The sequence below is a fragment of the Arachis hypogaea genome, chromosome 20, assembly GCF_003086295.3.
Source record: "Arachis hypogaea cultivar Tifrunner chromosome 20, arahy.Tifrunner.gnm2.J5K5, whole genome shotgun sequence".
NCBI lineage: Eukaryota > Viridiplantae > Streptophyta > Magnoliopsida > Fabales > Fabaceae > Arachis > Arachis hypogaea.
This window is the reverse complement of record NC_092055.1, coordinates 12,449,580-12,466,191: the sequence shown is the minus strand read 5'-3', so window position 1 is coordinate 12,466,191 and position 16,612 is coordinate 12,449,580.

Sequence of the window (16,612 nt, the reverse complement as noted above, 5' to 3'; positions counted from 1 at the left end):
TCCCTGTTCATGCTCATAAACAGACAGAAAATAAGAAAAAAAGTGGGAATCTCTACGTCAGAGTGCAGAGAATTCCCAGTGAAGTAACCTGTGTAAAAGAAATAAAATAAAGCAACTAAATAAATTAAGCAATAAAATTCAAAAATTATGGCAAAATTAGGACAAAAAATTTCGAAATTTTTTTTAGAAAAATAAACAAGAAAAATTAAAATAAAAATAACTAGGGGACACCAAACTTAATTTCAGAAATTACGGAAAAATAGTAGCTAAAATTTTGAAAATTAAAGTGGAAAATTAAATAAAATTAAACACCTAATCTAAGCAATCAAACAACTAATAGTTGTTAATCACAGTCAATCCCCGGCAATGGCGCCAAAAACTTGGTGCGGAATTTATAACCCACAAACTAACCGGCAAGTGCACCGGGTCGTACCAAGTAATACCTCAGGTGAGTGAGGGTCGATCCCATGAGAATTTATGGATTAAGCAACAATGGTTGAGTGATTTACTTAGTCAGACAAACAGAAAATGGTGTTTGGGAGCTCAATAACATTAAACGGTAAATTTAGAGAATTAGAAAGCAATAGTAAATTAGTGTGAAGAATATATGAGAAAACAGTTAAGGTTTCAGAGATATCTATCTTCCGGATTGACTTTTCTTATTAACTATTTTAATCATGCAAGATTCAATTCATGGCAAACTATACGTGACTAAACCCTAATTACCCAAATATAAGAGGATTATGTGTCACGTATCCCGTTAAGTCTAGATAATTAGAAGTTTAGGAGAAATTATTTTCAAGCTGTTGTTCAAGTAAAGAGCTTTTTCAAGTTATACAAGAACTCAATTAGAACAAGGGTCATACTTCCGTTCCACCCAAATTCATAAAATAAAGAACGAAAATAATTCTTGAAATAGAAATCAGTACATGAATTAAAATAGAAAAATAATAGTATCAATCCATACAATAGACAGAGCTCCTAACCTTAACAGTGGAGGTTTAGTTGCTCATGGTTCAGAGAGAAAACAAGGATTCTGTAAAACTGTAAATTGCGGAATGAGGTAGGTGAGAAGAGATAGAGAGAAGTCCGAAGGGCTAATTCTTTTTCCTTTTATATCTAATCCTAATTAATGTAATTTATATTTTCTAAAACTAAATAATATCTTTTCCTATTTTAAAAATAAAATAAAAGTTTAATAAAAAATTTACAAAGCAATCCGTGCATCCTTCATAGAGCGAATACGGACCACTAGTTGCACTAAGGGTGGCGCCAAACTTGGAGGATCCAAGTTTGGCTTCATTGATGCCGTATGCAATCCTTGGAGTTTCTTTGTTTGGCGCCAAACTTGAGGTATCTCAAGTTTGGCTTCAAATCACCCGTGATGCACTCTTCAATTCTTCTTGCTGGTGCCAAACTTGAGATATCTCAAGTTTGGATTCAAGTGAACCACATGCAATCCGTCAAAGTTTTCTTTGCTGGCGCCAAACTTGAGGTATCTCAAGTTTGGCTTCACTGAGGCCGAAAGCAATGGGCTTGTGTAGTACTCCTGGCACCAAACTTGGAGAATCCCAAGTTTGGCGCCGTTGTGACCGAGTGTGCTGGAAAAGAAGTGTGCACTATTATACATCGTTGGAAAGCTCTAAACGTTAGCTTTCTAATGCCACTAGAATCACATCAATTGGACTTCTGTAGCTTAAGTTATTCATGTTGGAGTGTAGGGAGGTCAGAGTTGACAACATCATTCACTTTCTTTTCTTTTTCTACAGAAACTCCATCAAATCTATCTGAATGCTACCTGAAATAAACAGGATTATACACAACTCAAAGTAGCATTCATAGTGGCTAAAGGATGATTAATTCTTGATTAAACTCAAAAATTTGAATACAAATTTACTAGAAAAAGATAGAAAATATGCTCACCCATCACGCATCTCGTAGGATAAGACATCACTCAGGGGATATTTGCATCGGGTTGCAAGAGCTGAAGATGATTGGCAAGTTGATCCTATGTTTAATAAGGAGCAGTGGAAGTCTCTTAGGTAAGATGGGGTCTCTGTTCTCTTGAGGATCGCCTAATAGGCCTAGCAGGCAGTGTAGTGTTTTGATGTTATGCAATAGTGTGTGATGTGGTTTGAAATGCATGCTGTGATGGTGAATGATTATATGGTGATGTGTGTGAGGGAGAACTCAAAACTATTTGAGGAGATGTGTTTGGATTAGGAGATGCACACGATGTATTATTGGATGAGAAGTGAATGATATTTTGTGAATGAGAGTGAATGGTTGAATCAAAAGGATCTATGAATTGATGAATATGATTTTCTGGTTCTGGTATAGAATCAAAGATGCCATGAGAAATCGAATGAAAAGGAAAAAGGTGCTCATAGAACTCAGCATCTCTAAAAAGAAACATTTCTCTAGTCTTTAGGTCATAGAGAAGGTAGCCTTTAACTCCTTTGCTGATGCAAAAAAAATGCATTTTTTGGTTCTTAAATTAACCTTTTTTCGATGAGCTGAAGTGGTGGTAGCATAAGCAAGACAGCCAAATACTCGAAAGCAGTTGATATCTGGTAGTTTGTTATATAGAATTTGGTATGGGGACTTATTTTTCAAAATTGTGGTGGGAATCCTATTGATTATGTGAATGGCTTGAGCACTTGCATAGTTCCAAAAATATTTTGGAATATTTGCTTGAAACATGAGTGCTCGAGTCACTCCTAATATATGTTGATGTTTTCTCTCAACAATGCCTTTTTCTTGAGGAGATTTAACACAACTAGTTTGGTGGATAATGCCCATGGCTTCATAGTATGCTTGCATTTGGAACTCTATTCCATTGTCAGTTCGGATCTTTTTAATTGTTTTGTTGAATTGAGAGAGTTTGGATTAGTGTTACAAAGCTCTTGATTAAGTCTTTGACTTCAGACTTTAATTTCATAAAAAAAAAAGCCATGTATATCTACTTCTATCATCTACAATGTAAGGAAGTATTTGTGACTAGCAGTAGATAAGTGATTAATGGGTCTCCATATATTTAAATGAATCAAATCAAAATTATTTTCTGTCTTTGAAAAATTGTGTCCAAATGCCAACATATCCTCTTCTTCTTTCTCTGCCAGCTCCTCTGCCATGCCTCCTTCCTCTATTTTCTTGAGCAGTGTTGCTTGAAGCGCTCATCAGGGTTCTGGCATCGAGTATAGGTTCAGGCTGATGTATTTGCCTTTCTTGCTGAAGTAGCAGGGAGAAAGCTTGATCAATCTTTGACATTGGATTTATCAACATGACTTGAGACTTTACATGAGAATAAACTTCATTCAATCCTTTCAAGAATCACATGACATATGTATTTTCTGACAATCTCCAAACCACACACACAATTAGTTGTTGCACACGTTACACAAGGGGGGTATAGGTCGTAGGTTTTCAAGTTCTTCTCAAATTGCCTTCAATTTGGTGAAGTATGTTGTGACAGAGAGTTCACCTTGCTTGATTGCGCTTAGCTCATCATCAAGTTCGACCATCTTGAATACATCTCATTGACTATACCTATGTTTTAGGTCTCACCACAAATCTGCTGTAACATCGTGCCAGATCACACTTTGAGCAATTTCTGGACTTAATGCCAAGATTATCTAAGAAACAATGTAATTGTTGCATTTATCCCATGCTTCATACAACGGATCATTCACATCTGGTTTTTCAATTGAACCATCAACAAATTTTATCTTATTTTTCGACCTCAACGCTCTCCACATTGCTCTTTTCCTACTGTGGTAGTTTGAAGATGCCAAGATCGTAGTGATCAGAGGGGATCCTGGATGCAGGTAGTACGGGCTTAGCGGATCTGTGAGAGGACTTATATTGTTCCTTGCATGCTGAGATTGCATGATGTTAAATTAATTCATCATATTCGCAAAGGTGTGCATGTCCATGTTTGGAAGCTCGTTTTTCTGATCTGGCGCCATATGTATCAATGAATCTTTTAACGTTCAAGATTCATAACTTCTCTAAACTCGTTGATCGGAAAACAATTGTTAGCATCGAAAAAACAGAAATTTTGCTAAGCTTATTGTAATATCATCAATCTCTATCATGTGAGTGAAGAGAAGAGGAAAAATTGGACAGAAGCGAAGAGAAATCGGAGGTTGAAGAATTTGGGAAAGAATTGGATCAGTAATTGAATATCAAGGATTTTGATGCAAGAAATTAAAATTAAAGTTGCGAATGAGGATCTGATGCGTCAATCATAATCGAGAATCGAATATCTAGGGTTTGAGGCAAGAAATTGGAATTGAAGTTTCGAATGAAAATTCAATTTGATGCGTCAATCACCTCTCCCATGCTGTTTGTTTGAATCTACTCAACCTTCAGAATTTAGCCTCCACGCTTACTGCACCATGATAAAAGATGAGTTCGAGCTGCATTTAAAGGGAATGACTCAATAACTAATAGAATATAGGGAGAATGTTTCTCTACATATTTTCTTGTTGAGAGAAATTAAAAAAATTAAATTATTGATTAAATTAATTCTATTAGTCACATATTTATGTATTTATACATAAACTTGTTAAGAAAACTAACTGACTAACTATAAATAGAGTTAATACTAACTAATTCTAACAAATTTAAAACAGTGCTAACTAATCTAATTAGACTTAAAGCTTGAGTTATCAAGTCTTATTTAAAAAAAATTGCAAGTAAACTATGTCGAAGCTTTCACCGATAAATAAAGAAGGATTTCTCTTTAGTGACAAAAGCAATTAATAATTAAACTGCTAAGAAATAAATATTAAATATTTTTTGAGAAAAACTAGAAAGTGCGAATAATTCTCAAATATACAGGGTATAGGTTTATAAATCTTAGATATTTTCTAGGTGTCATCTCTATTGTTCATTAGTAATAAATTATCATGCAATTGTGGTTTGAATAGGAAGAAGCAGATGTCATGCATTAAAAAACACTATATTTATCTCTTAGATGTGTAAAACGGTATAGAAAGAATACAGTGTAATGATCTTAAATATAGTAAAATTTTTGTCGAAATTTGGGTTGTCGTTTTTATTCAATTTTGAGATATTTATTTTAAATAAATTTATTTATTCTGCTAATCTTTATAATTTTATTAAATTTTTAATTAAATTTTTATATTATTTTTAATTTTATAATTAAATAATTTTTATACCAAAAACATTATTAAAAATAGCATAATATTTTTTTTAAAATGTATATAATAAAAAATTTAATTAAATTTTAAATTATAAATACTTTTAATTTAATTTATAAAAAATATCCAATTAAGTATAATATTTTTACATTAAAAAAATTAATTATAAAATTAAAAATAATATAAAAATTTAATTATAAATTAATAAAATTATAAAAATTAATAGAATAATAAGACTTATTTTAAATATTAATACAAGTTACTATTCATATAAATATTATCTAACCGTATAGTACAATTTATTTATACGTGTACAGTACTATTTACTTTTACAAATATGGACTACTATTGACGTGCGTGTATGGTTATTCGTATAATGTATACATACAGCAGTATTGATTTATACGATACCATTTATATTTACTGTAAGACCCAGAATTTTTAAATAAATCTTATTATAAATTAATTTTAATTTATTTATTTATTAGAAATTTTATTTTTAGAAATTATTTTATTAAAGTTAATTATATCAAAAATTAAATCAAGTTTTGATAATTAATTAAAATTTTACCTAATTTTATAATTATTGAATTATTTTCTATGTTTAAATTACAAAATTATTAATTATGGAATGACAAGAATTTTTATGTGATTTAATTCAAATAATTGATATTTCTATGATTTAATACTTTAAGTTTTAGGAATAAAAAAATATATTTTATTATCTTATAAATTCAATTAAAGAATTTGATTTCAAATCAATTGGTATTTTAATACGACAAATAATATTTTAAAATAATTCTGAGGATTAAATTAGATTTTAAATTAACATTCTATAACCTAATTTGATTAAAATTAACCAAATTCAAATTAATTCCAAAATCCCCAATTTCATATACAAACCCTAACCTTAATTTTACCCTAATCCTTACTCACACTCACCGCCACTTATCAGCACTCACCCTATTCCCCCTTTTCCCCAAACACATACGCAGCAGGCAGAGAGAAAGAAAGAAATGGCAGAAAGGAAAGGGAGAAAACGGGAAAGGAAAAGAGGGAGAGCAGAAGGGGGAAGAGAGGGAGACGGCGTTGGTGGGCATCACTGCCACCGTCGTCGCCGCTGTGCTGTTAGGAGGGAGATCCGAGGGAGAGAGAGAGTGTGGAGTTGAGGGAGCAGAGAAGCACGCCGCCACCTCCAGACGCTGTTGCCGCCGCCGTTCGCGAAGAGGGAAGAGAGAGCTCGCGAGTGAGAGAAGGAAGTCGTCGCGTCACTGTTGCGAGCCCACCGCCACCAAGGGCAGTCGCCGTACCTAAGCTGCAGCGCTATGGAGCCAGCCTCTTCGTAGTCGCCGTTCGCGTCCCATAGCCACCGGTGGAGGGAGGCCGCCGTCGCATCCTACTACACTGTCACCACAGAACCACCGGTCCGTCATTGAGCCGCCGCTGAGAGTCAGACTCGCGAAAAAAAAGAGAGGAATCTCGCGCGTTCTTCTCATCACTGTCAAACCCACCGTTTGTCGCCGCTAGTCACCGCCGTGCCTTATCAGCCGCTGCCGAGCCGTTTCTCAGTCACCGCCGGTGGAACTCCTGTCTTCTCAGTAAGCATTTCGTTCTGGAACCTTTGAAATCAATACTCAGTTATAGCCTATTAGAGATTTTGAGATGTTGGTTACGTAAGGTTGAGTTCCGGTGTTTGCGCGTCGACATTAAGGTTGCTGTTGAGCCACCGGAGCTTCTGGCCGCTATCGGAGCTTCTGCCAGGTCAATTCGGGATTGCAGCTGCTCGGTTCTGCTATTATCGTAAGTATATCTTATTTTGAACCCTCGTCGTTAGTATTCCATTATATATTATTAAAGATTTCGCTATATTAATGATTTAGGATTGAGTTATCAAGGTTGCATGTTACAATTAAAGCTATTGCTGTTATTGCGGAAGTAAGCAAAGCTGTGGATGCAGCCGCTGTTGTTGCGAGCCGAGGGGAAAAAGGGGCTTATCGCGTTAAAATCACTGCGGGCTCGATTTCTCGAGGTAGGGGTTTTTCTTAAATCTATTTTACATTACAGGGTTGTTATAAATTGATATTAACGCGTAAAATACATTTTTGTGATTTCTTGAGTCTTATGAATTGAATTGAGTTGTTCTGGTTGAATGAGATCATTAGTTTGATTTGATATTAAACCCGATTTGATATTGGAATTTGATTTTAAAATAAACTTGGAAAAGACTTGATATTTGATACGGGTTATTTATTGAGAATGATTTGCTATTTTGGAAATGATTCGAAAAGTGTTTGAGGGAATGGTTTGGTTTGAAACTGTTTGAGAAGACCGAGAATTCTTAACTATTGATTGATGCCGTTGGTTGAAGTCGGTTTAAATTGTGATTTATATGATTGGTTGATTGAATTCTGGATTTTGTAATTTCCTTGGGTTGAGTACTATTCTTGTGATAATGGTTGTTGGAAGTGATTTGACTGATTAACAGGTGTTTGGTTTGGTTTGGTTAGGACCCGAACAGGGTGGCAGAATCCGAGTTTTAGAGGAGATGCTGCCGAAATTTTATAAAATTGGAAGTTTTTGTTTGAAGTAATTGTTTAAAAAGATTTAGTTCTTAAACGTTATTTGTTTCGGATTGATTTATTTAGAAAAGAAAGAATTATGTTTTGAATTGAGATTGTTGATTAACGGAAAGAAGGATGATAAGGATTGATTTGAAATATGATTTTTGAATGAATTTGGAAATGGGATATGGATTGATGAATGATGATGATATTGAGAATGGCTTAGATATTGATGAATGATGAATGAATTATTTATGTGGCTTATGAATTTGAAATATCTGAGATACGAGGTTCCCTGGATTAAGTGCCGTGGCTTGCCACCACGTGTACCAGGTTGAAAACTCGATACTCTGTTGACCCTACGACGTACGTGTGACCAGGCACTATATAAATTCCCGGGAATGTTACCCCCATTGAGAAATATTGATTATTTGAGAAAAAGCTATGCATAGACTCTTGGGGATGCACGTCGGAGACAGTCTAAGGACAATTCAGACTTGTCGGGTTGGCTGGATAACCGACAGATAAGCCTCATCAGCCATAGGACAGGCATGCATCATATGCATTTGTATGCTTTGCTTGGGTTTGAACTTGTTTTGGTTTGCCTAATTGCTAAACTGTTCTTAACTGCTACTTGAACTATTTGCTGTAACTGCTTCCTACTTGTGCTTTCCTTGTCTGTTTTACCTGTGGTTGTCCTGGCGTATTACATTTGAGAATGGACTTTGGTGCTGAACTAATGACTGTGTTGTTTGATTGTGTGGTTGGTTTCTGATTGAGATTTGCTTATGAGAAAGGAAAGACTTTGAATTTATGAAAATATTAAACATTGTTTCTTTGAAAAGGTTTTGAACGATTAGCTATTGGATTTTAAACGTATTCATAAGGCAATGATAATCACAGAATCTGAAAACAGTTTTCTTATTGAATATCTTCTTATGACAACTTTAAAATTTCGTGGTGAGACCGTGTGGTTAGGTTCTCACCTCCCCTATAGCTTTACCTTTTCAGGAACCAGATGAAGAAGCATTAAGAAGAGTTATACTACGTTTGGTTTATATGTTGTTGTATTAATTAGATTATTTTCTCCCCTCGTCTTTGTTATTACAAGTTTGTAAGAGGGATAGGAATTGTATGTTTTATACGTATATTATATTGAATTATTATGTAAGGAGTCTTGTATATGAATCTATGCCTGCTTGTAATTTTCTTAAAATAAAATATTTATTTCCGATTTTTAAAGAAATCAGCGATACAGTATCGAGTTACAGGCTCCTATTCTAGTATTTAGTATGTAAAGTAGGCGTAATACTTCTTGCTATCAGAGTAGCGCAGCTGGAAGCGTGATTTCTGATAGTGAGGGTGTTACATTTACGATACTACTTACAAATATATTTTTGTTCATATTTTTTATTGTATTGTAATATCTTGCAAATTTTATTTTATTATGTATATTTTGGTGTCTATTATTACATTCGAATATCTCTAAATTTATGTTGTGAATCAACTCTTGATGAGTCCAAGACAATTTATATTTACATATACGAAGAAAGTCTTAGTTACATTAATATTCACTAAATTCAATAAAGGTTTTAAATAGATATTCACTAAATGTTTTATACTTCAATCTTGAATCATATATTTACTAAAGAGTTAACTATCAATTTAATATTTGAAATAATTTTTGAATTATTTAAAAATATAATAAAAATAATTAATAAATATTATATTTTTTAGGTTTAATTACTCTGTTAGTCCCTATAGTTTCGCGAAATTTTCAATTAGATCCCTATACTTTTTTTCCTTTTAATTGAGTCCTTGCACCAATTTTTTTTTAATTGGGTCCTTACACTTTTTTTTCCTTTTATTTAGGTCCTTATACCAATTCTTTTTTTTTTTAATTGGTCCCTATAAAATTAAGCCAATTACTACTAACAGAGACTTAATTAAAAAAAAAATTAGTGCAGGGACCCAATTAAAAAGAAAAAAAGTATAGGAACCTAATTGAAAATTTCACGAAACTATAGGACCAATAGAGTAATTAAACCTATTTTTTATAAGTTACAAAAATAATTTTGTATTTAACAAATGACTTATTTATTTGATCTAAATTTTTGTAATAACATTTGAATAAATATTTAGAAAGTACGAAAAATCATTTAAAACAAAATTTGATCTCTAAATTTTTTTATTTTTCAAAAATAATTTGGTCATTCAAACTAAAGAAATTTTTTAAAAAAATCATTTGACATAAAATGATCCAATTTTAAAGATAAAAAGCTATTATTTTTATAATAATATTTACAAAAAATTGTATTAACATCTGATATTTAAAGTTTTTTTAGAATAAATATTTAATATTTAATTTTTTGGTCATATTTTTAAATTTTTTAAAAATTTATTTATTATTAGCATCTTTTGAAATTATTTTTATCAGTGATGTAAATTTTTATAGTACTATTTTAGTAATTTACTCACTAAATTATTGTACCATACTTTTTATATATCCTTTCCGTCTTCTTTATATCTAAATTCAATAAATGTTTTAAATGCATATCAAATTAGATGGTATACATTAATTGTATTTAATTAATTTGGATTGTACCTAAATTGCTAATAAAGGAACCACAAAAATTTATTATAAAGTTTTTTATGAAAATATCCTTATTTAATATAACTAATTTAAAATGTAAGTATCTATATTATTAATTGTGTTTAATATTGTGTAGTGAGTAAAAAACAAAATATTTAATAAATATTACATTAAATCAAGAAAATTTCTTTAAAATAATTGATATTGTGAACTAGAAAGAGTTGTCTGGTTTGTATAATTTCTTTTAAACTATTCCATTTTAATTTCCATAATATATATTTTGAGGGTGCTTATTAGGAAAAAAATTATTGGATGTTGCTTAATTATTACTTTTCAAGGGAGGGAGAAGGTTATGGTGGTGATGAGGAATTGAAGGAAAGAAATAATGGGGGGGGGGGTGTTGAATTAAAATAAGAAATGAATTTGGATAATACGGGGATTGAAATATTAAAGTTATTTTAGATATTGAAGATAAAAGTGAAATAATTAACAGTTGGAGTGTTTTATATTTTTCTGAAATTAAACTTGGGAAATACTATATTTCATCCAAATTTCTTTCAGTATTGTTAGGTGACCAACATTTGCTAGCCAATAATGAGCCTATTTTTCTAAATGTAGTTATGCAACTAACTTTAATTTCTTACTTTTCAATGATTAGATTTATTATCTATCACTCTCTTTTCCTCTCTTCTCATAACAAATAATTCATGGCGTTTTTTTCTTTCATCTTACAGTAGAGTCAATTCAATTAATTTTTGTATGTTGTTATAAGTTTGAGTTATAAGATTCAGAAAATTGTTTATCCACTTACTTAATGGCTTAAGCCATTCACTTGGGATTAATTAACTAAAAAGTTAAGGATAATGCTACACATCTAAATCTTTTTATAAACTAAGTCTAATTAAGTTAAACAATAAGATTTAAAATAATATTAGTCATAACTAATTATTGTTATGTTAAAATAATTTAGTTAAACTTAATTTACAAAGGAAAAAGTTCTACATTCATTGTAAAAATTACATGGATGGTATCCATGTAACTTTCACTCTATGCCCCACTCTCCTATTTGTTATACACGCGCCTTTTATAACATATATAAGGGAATCCTTATTTTGCTCTATCAACGTTTCTCAACGTAAATCTTCTTATACAACGTAAACCTCTTTCGCGTTCTTCTTCGTGTTCTTTTTCTTCTTCTCCTCCTCCTCCTCCTCCTCCTCCTCCTCCTTAAACCTAATTAAAATCGTTGTTCTCCTCTTTCGCATTTTTTTCTCTGCATTATGGATCTGGATTGATTCAACGCTATTACCTTCGTCGTTCATCTTCTTCTTCGTTTTCTTCTTCGATCTACGCTTTTGAATTGAAATAATGAATGAATCAACTTCAAATCAGCTGAATGAGTACGATTTTGATGATTCTTCTAAAACGCATCAATTTGATGAGGTTTGGATTATTGAATTTTGAATCAAATTTAATGGAATGAAATTGCTAATTTTGTTTGAAGTGAATTGAATGGACTGAGGTGATTTACATCTGAATTGAATTGAATTGACTTGACAATATGTAACTGTGAGTAATTATGAGTGTCATTAACTGTGAGTAACTCTGAGTAAATTTGAGTAACTTTTCGGTTTGATAAGTACTAAAGAGGTGGTTCATCACTTTCATGTTTTCGGTTCGGTACGTAGAAAGCAGTCTAACAAAAATTAGACCAACATGTTTTGTTTTCTTCCCTAATCACTATATAATTGTTTCACCGTAATAAAAATTTCGGTTCACCATGCAGACCAACTGTGTTGTGGACGAAAAATTTGTCCCAAAGGTGGGAATGATTTTCAAGACCCTAGAAGAATCTAGAAAGTTCTACAAACATTATTCCAAACTTGCTGGTTTTTTCACCAAAATAAGGAACACGACTCGGGATGGAGACAAGATTAAGAATCAACTAATTGTATGCTCTAGAGAGGGGAGGTGGAAATCAAAGATATCTCCAACTTTGAAGAGAAACCCTTCAGCTGGGTTAAATTGTCCGGCCAGAATTTACGTACACATAATGAAGGATGTTGGTCTTTTGTACAATTTCCAAAGTTGTTTTGAATCACTCACATCCTTGTTGTCCAGACCAGGCTGACATGCTCAAACAACACAGGGAGCTTAGCATGTTCGTGCGTCGCACCATTAAAACCCACGAGGAAGCTGGAATCAGACCTAGCAAAACCTACCAATCATTTGTGGCAGCAGCTGGCAGCCACCGTGACCTAGGTTTTATAGAAAAAGACGTAAGGAATTACATCACAAGAGAAGAACGAAATATTTCAGAAAAAGACAATGCCAAAGAATTTGGGAAGTACCTAGTAAGAATGAAAGAAAAGAACCAAAATTTCTTCTTTGAGCTCAACCTTGAAGGCGATCACTGCATTAAACATGCATTCTGGGATATTTTTAACTAAATCTAAAAGAGTAACATAAATATTTTTAACTTACACTCGTGGAGTTTTAGACGTCTTTCTTGGGAAGATTTTCTTTTTTCTAAAATATTTGACCGGGCTTTCCGGGATATTTTTCCTAAAAAAAATAACAAATTAAAATTAGAAACCAAGATTAAAAGCAGAGGTCTAGAAAGACAATAAATTTATTTTTGGGCAACCACTGAATCGAAAATACGATATGCAGTGAACCAATTTACCTGGTATTGTTTGCAGAATCTACAGAAGGTATAGAGCTTCCTTCTGTCTGTAAGACTTGCTCACTATCAATATTTACAGTTGGCACACTAAGCAATATAAATAAATATTAGTAATTGAATCTAGAGAAATTAGAAAAGGTTGTAGCAAAAGTAAGCCAAGTAAGAAAAAGAATTTAGGAATAATAAACTGAATCTTACGTCTGAGAGAAATCATTTTGTCCCTGTGGAGAGTCAAACTCATCCGGAGCAATGTTTGTTGATTGAGCTCCATCATTTCTTTTCTTTGATCTTTTCTCCCTTATTATCTCCAATGCTCGTTTTCTTTTTTCTGCAGCATTGTCTTTTTCTTGTTCAGTTCTGAAAGTTCATAAAATAAGTATCAAAAAACCTAAAATGTAAGTATCAGTAAAAGAAAATATGATTCGAGAAACTTACTCCTTCTCAGGTTGGATTGGTGTTTTTGCCACTCTTTCTGGTTGTTTTCTTCTTTTTATTATGGGTGTTTTCTCAGTTTTATTTTCTCTGTAAAACAGATAAACACATTGAATTTATACCGGAGACAAGACACTAACGATGAAGTCAACCAAACCCAAAGATAACACCGAACTGAAATAAGTTAAACTGCTAAACCGAAACCTAGAAGCCCATCGAACCGAAAATAGATATATATATGCAATCAACAAAAATACTTACTCATTTTCAGATTCCCTTGGCACAGGCTTTGTTTTCTTGGTGTGTTTTTTAACCACCTTCAATGGTTGTTTTCTTTTTTGTTGTGTTTTTTTTTTATTTCTTCTTCTCTGCAATATATAAGAACAAGCGCATAAGAATTAATTTAAGCAAATACAAATTAAATGAAATTGATATGAAAATTAAACTTACTGGGTTTCGGATTTAGATTCGGAAAGTCTTTCCTCTTCTGAAGAAGAATCCCTCTCAACATTTTTCTTTTTTATTTTTTTTCTTTTTTCTCCAAGTTACTTGTTTTTATTTTTTCTTTCTTTTTTCGCTTTTTGTACAGAAGTCCCTAAAACAGAAACAAAGTCTCAATTAATTAATCATCAAAATAACAATTTAACAATTTGGTGAACCGAATAAAGTAATCATACCAAACCGAAAAATATTCATATCGTGAATAGTACATGACAACTATTTATTCATTAAGAAAAATATTTCTTAATGCAGAAACATTCAAATGAACAAAACTAACAATTACAAGTAGGAATAATAATTTAATTATAACCTAAAATCATTTCAAAGTAAAATTTTTGGGGAATTTTAGTATAGTACTTACCAATGGTTGTGTTATTTCGGATGAAAGCTGTTCAATGATCTTTTCCCTTGTCCAGTAGGCCACCCATGGTGCAGGAGGAGAATCAGGTGCAAATGGGTGGGGAAACTTTGTTTCATGGAAGTATATCAATATTAATACAAAAACACAGCCATCAACAGACTGTTTCTTCCCCTCTCTCTTATTTTCAACTCCTTTCATTAAGAAGTTGAGAACATGCTTTGCCCAATCCCATTCCCTAAGGTTGTCCACATGAAAGATTGGTGGCTTGTAGATTGGGGAGGCCACACTTACCGTTGTGGGGAGCAAAAAGCACTTTTGTATGAAGACAACGAAAGTCCTCTTGAATTTTTTCTGGTTCTCCTCCCCTTCTACACCCATGTCCAGCACATTCCTTGTCTGCTGGATTCAGCTTGTTGTAGTCAACCTTTTCAGGAAAAAGATTCCCTACAATATTTTAATAGGAAAAATAAGACAAAAATGGCCAGTTTAATTATCCGGACACCAATGAACTGAAAATAAGCAGTAAGTGAAAAATGTATCACCTCCATTGGTTATGCCGAGGGCAGCTGCTACCTTCCGAGGAGTTATGTTTATTGTCCCCTGTAGAGTTTTCAGGCATCCTTTCTCTATATCAAACCGATCAAGCAATTCTATCAGCAGTGTATTAGAGACGTTCATTTCTGACATATATGCCAGACCACCAAATCCCATTCCTTCCACAATATCTTTCTTTTCTTAACCCATTTGCATGTACACTGTTGCTATTGCCTTTGTTTGGCATCTGCAATAGTGAGTTTTCTGCAAGTTTTGAAACAGAATGTGAGGATATATTTACAATACAAAATAGATATTATTCAAATGAAAGTGGATAAATATATTTATTCTACTTACGTTATAATGTGCCTTCTCCTTCATTGTTGCCATTTTCTTGTTGTGTTTTGCTGTAATAAAAAATTTTGGTCAATATTTCATTCAATACATCAACAACCACAAGTATGTGTATGTTAAACAAGTCAATTAGCATGCCACAATCCACCGAACCGAAAATTTCTCATGCACAGAACCGAAATCGAAAAGGCTACCGAACCGAAAAATATTCATGTGGTTAATAAATGATGATCAACTTTCAATCAACAAAAATACTATTACAGTAGTATGGCTTATCAAAGTGAAAGAATTGTCACTAATGTAAATTGTCCTAAACAAAACTCATTCAATACATCAACAACCACAAGCATGTGTATGTTAAACAAGTCAATTAGCATGCCACAACCCACCGAACCGACAATCCTTCATGCACAGAACCAAAATAAAAAAGGCTACCGAACCGAAAAATGTTCATGTGGTTAATAAATGATGATCAGCTTTCAATCAACAAAAATACTATTACAGTAGTATGGCTTATCAAAGTGAAAGAGTTGTCTCTAATGTAAATTATCCTAAACAAAACTCATTCAATACATCAACAACCACAAGCAAGTGTATGTTAAACAAGTCAATTAGCATGCCACAACCCACCGAACCGAAAATTCCTCATGCACAGAACTGAAATCGAAAAGGCTACCAAACCGAAAAATGTTTATGTGGTTAATAAATGATGATCAACTTTCAATCAACAAAAATACTATTACAGTAGTATGGATTATTAAAGTGAAAGAGTTGTCTATATGAATTGTTCTAAATAAAACTCATTCAATACATCGACAACCACAAGCATGTGTATGTTAAACAAGTCAATTAGAATGCCACAACCCACCGAATCGAAAATCCCTCATGCACAGAACCAAAATAAAAAAGGTTACCGAACCGAAAAATGTTCATGTGGTTAATAAATGATGATCAGTTTTCAATCAACAAAAATACTATTACGGTAGTATGGATTATGAAAGTGAAAGAGTTGTCTCTAATGTGAATTTTTTTAAACAAAACTCATTCAATACATCAACAACCCACCGAATCGAAAATCCTTCATGCACAGAATCAAAATCACAAAGGCTACCAAACCGAAAAATGTTCATGTGGTTAATAAATCATTATCAATTTTCAATCAACAAGAATAGTGTTCTTCAATGGGAAATAAGTACTGAAGATAGTAACAGAGCTCTAATTAAACTATTCAAACCAATAAGAACAAGCAACTATATCTTAAAGCCCTAGTTATACTGTAAAAATCATTCACAATAGTTCAATCCACTAAACGAACTAAATCAAACCAGTAAAACTGAAATGAAACTAGGCGAAACGCGACATTGCAAGATTTTAAATGAACAGTAGTTTTCTCATACCTTTTGTAGTCTTTGTTGCTGTTTT